The following is a 4,029-nucleotide window of genomic DNA, read 5'->3' as shown; positions in this document are numbered from 1 at the left end:
GGTGCTTAGAAAGAACTCACATCTAGACTGATTCCTAAAACATACCATTTCACCACTGCATCTTTTGGTTCAAAGTATAGATCAGGGGTGGGCAACCCCTGGCACACGTGCCAAACATGGCACGCCAGTAACTTTTGCAATTTACAATTTTTTTCTTAATATCGACATTTTTATTTTTCAGATAAATTCAGTGTAGGTGCATCTTAGATAAAGAAATAATTTTACATAACATGTATACATTAAAAAATAAATGTGTTTTTCGTCATCATATACTGTGTTTTTGTCGCTTGAATGAATTTTATTATTTCTTCAAGATTCTTCACATACGTACACCTTAAGAGATATCAAGTAGGTGTAACATGTTCTCAAAAAATTAGGGTTGGCACGCAGAAGAATTTTGAGTCAGAGATTTTGCTGGTTTTGCACTCACAAAAAGGTTGTCCACCCCTGGTATAGATTATTGTCATCATACATACTCCTGTGTTCTTACACATATAGAATGGTAATATACATATAAAATGGAGGTTCCATTGGTTTATCAGCCTTTTCTGCAGGTTCATCAGCATTTGAGCAGGCTGTGCATTTCTCTGTGGCCTTTCTTCAAGGTCTTCCAGGAATGGAGACACATTATCATTATCATTATCAATCATAAACTCCAAGTCTTTACCAACAATTCCAATGGAAACATTCTTCATAGGTAGGTCCTGTTCTGTAGGAAGTCTCACTCTTAAAGCATGCAGACCATGCTTAACCAGTTCATTCGAATTGCATTCCATAAACTTAGACATATGTCTGTCCTGTGAGTATGAGCTAATTGAGAATGAGCTCCAATGGACACAGCTCTGCAGTCAAAATAGTTAGCAGAGAGACAGGTTTGAAAATATGAGGGCCCATATCATCATAACCAGGAAAAAGCAGTCCAACACCATACGGTCTTTGGCCATATCTTTGCATTGGTATCTGGGTCTTGCTTCCAATTATAGATACAAGAGGATACACAGGAAGAGGTCTATCAAATACAAATCTGGAATCCAAACACTCCTGGAGGATAAAGTTACATAACATTCTAGCACCAGCAGTAAGTCTCACAATTGAGATACCAATACGTCAACATGGAGAATTTTTTCTGGTAAGCTGCAAGTTTTCAGTGTGCTTTCCTCAGTGTGACCAATACTGCATGGGTTGTTGTTGTTGTTTTTTTTCTAATTTCAGACCAATTGTGGCTACACCTTGATTGATAGCTTCTATTGTGTATTCAGTTTTATGATTCCTGCCCAGAGGAGTCCAAACACTGACATTGCCATACTGGTTGCAAAACAGGGTTCCAATAAGGGCCTTGCTATTGCCACCTGCAGACCAGCCCATCAGTGAGCACTGCCTAAACTACCTCTAGGCCAAGCATGTGAAACTCAAATGCTAACACAGGCCAAATAAATGAGGCATGCGGCCCGCGGGCAGTGAGTTTGGCATGCTTGCTGTAGGCCATCTACAGGAAAGTCTGTGCAATCAGATTTTGATGGAATTTTTAAACTCTTCGTGATAGATCATCCCTTCTCCCAACTGATGGGTGGAGTATGACGTAACCTGCAGCCCAGAAATACCTGAGTGACTAACCATGTACCTTATATAGACTATACATTGGACCACCAATCCACACCTGCCAAATACCCTAAGCCCTTGTCCTATAGGGACCATACAGTAAGCCACCAATCAGTGTGCACCGAGTACACTAAGCCCCTACCCTTTCCCATTCCTCCCTTCAAAAGGCGTGCTCACCCCCGCACATGTTGCTGTCCTTCCTTTGCGAGACAGCCTGGCATGTCTTTCTCCTCTAATAAAGCCTGTAGTCCTGCTTTTCGGCCTCTGTCTGATCTTTCACTTTGTTGTTGTTGTTTTATTTTTTTATTGAACTTATTGGGGTATAAGTTTCAAGTGTACAAATAAGTAAAACATCATTTGCACACTGCATGGTGTGCCCATCGCTTTTAATAACATTTACTCATTGAAAAAACTTTTAATGTGGAAAAACATACAAAAGGAAATTAAAAACACAAAATCCCACCCCTCAGATAAACTTCTGTGAACAATTTAATGACAATATTTCCAGGCATATGGACACATACTTAAATATGTGTAATAGTGCACATATAATAATGTGTAGTATACAGACTATCCTCCAATCTCCTTTCCACTCATAATTTCCTAAGGACATCTTTTGAGATAAACAATACTGGTCTATTTTAATAATTTTAATGCCTGAATAATATACATTTATTTGTACTTAAACGGATCTCTACCAGGTGGCAACCAGGTTCCTACATGTTCACTATTATAAGTTGCATTACAATTAACTTCTTTGAACATATATCTTTGCACAGGCTGAGATTGACACTGTTTCACACTCAACATTTCTGTGTATCTAGAATTTTTCCAGGACCCAGAGTTTTACAAAGTGAATTAGACATAGATCTTGTTCCCGAGATGTACACAGGCTGGTAGAAAAAAATGAACATAGGACAAAATAAAATATGGTAAGTGACATGGAAATACAAGGTAGACTGTTAGCCAAAGATGAAGAGAACATAACTGATTGGGGGTCAGAGATGGCTTCACAGACATAGGCTTCATAAGAATCAGTATAAAAGTAAGTCTCTGCTTTTTTTCAAATGGTTATTTTATAACAACCATTTATTTAAATGCCTATTTCCCCTGCACCCTGTGTGTAGGAGAAGGCCAGCCTTTCCTTCTTCATATGCCCTGTATTTATCATAGGGCCTCATATGTACTGAATCTTCAGTAAAGGGTTGCTGAATGGGGGCATTTGTTGTAAACCTTCCTGTCATGAGAGCATTCTCCTGAAAGGAGAGAAGGGAGAATCACATAGGAGCAAATAGGCTATGGATAAAAGTTTAAATTCCCTCTCAACTTTCCACACTCAAAGACAGACAAGTAAACAGAGATGAGAAAAAGAGAGGAAGAGAAAAAAGGTAAATTAGTATGTACTTCTCTGGTCTTCTCTTCCTTCTTCTGAAAAGCTCACCCAAGAAGAAATCTGAATGACCTTGCAGAAGGGCACAGTAAAAATCAGATGATATAGAAAAAAGTTTTACTCTCCTTATTTTAGTCTAGAATGTAATATCCTCCCCTCCACCCCCCATTCATGGTCAGCAGGAGAAAAAAATCAAAGTCTCAATCCAGTTTAAAGATAATTCAATCTGACAATTTAAACATACTTTTAGAAAATGTGTCCTTTCTATTGGAAAAAATAATGCTTAATCACTCAGAAGGCCTTTCCTTGAGAAAGGCTTTTCCTGTTGTGATGGCTGCCACCTGCTGGTCTCTAGCATTCTCCTTCATATACCTAATTGCTAAACATTCTGCAGGATATCACTGCTGAATTGACTAGTTAGCTGCACAACCCCTAAGTTTACTGCCACATCCTCCATTCTAAAAATTGGCCCAGCAATCCACACTACCTGATGGTTGAGTCAACTCACTCTGCTATGGTAGGCCTATGGCAGCCCACTGGGTTTCTTTTGTTGTTGTTGTTAATGCTCACCCCAGGTTATTTTTCCCATTGATTTCTTCAGAAAGAATGGAAGGGAGTGAGGGAGGGGAAGTAAGGAAAGACAGAGAGAGAGAAAACAATGTGAGAGAGACACATCAATTGGTTGCCATCTGCACTCACCCCCAACCAGAGCCTGGGATCAAATCTGCAACGCAAGTACACACCTTTCACCAAAAATCGAACCCAAGACCGACCTTTCAGTGCACAAGCTGATTCTCTAACCACTGAGCAACACTGGCCAGGGACCAATGTGTTTCAATTGAGCACCCACAGCACACCAACACTCAGGGCATCTTTGAAAAGTTAAACCCCAGAGCCTCCCTCTACCTGACCTTGATTCACTATATTTCTGTGACTGAATCCTCACCTTGAAACATAGCCAAATCCATTTTGGATAACAACAACTAATTATTACCTCAACCTTATTTTTTAATATGTTTTTATTGACTTCACAGAGACGA

General features: G+C 39.5%; 1 pseudogene; it reads right to left on the bottom strand.

Annotated features, from left to right (window-relative positions):
- Positions 1-419: 419 nt before the first annotated feature.
- Positions 420-1,543, bottom strand: LOC118659669 (annotated as a pseudogene).
- Positions 1,544-4,029: the final 2,486 nt, after the last annotated feature.

Source organism: Myotis myotis, unplaced genomic scaffold, assembly GCF_014108235.1.
Source record: "Myotis myotis isolate mMyoMyo1 unplaced genomic scaffold, mMyoMyo1.p scaffold_m19_p_66, whole genome shotgun sequence".
NCBI classification, from domain to species: domain Eukaryota; kingdom Metazoa; phylum Chordata; class Mammalia; order Chiroptera; family Vespertilionidae; genus Myotis; species Myotis myotis.
The sequence above is the reverse complement of the archived record's forward strand: the minus strand, read 5'-3'. Positions and strand labels throughout refer to the sequence as shown.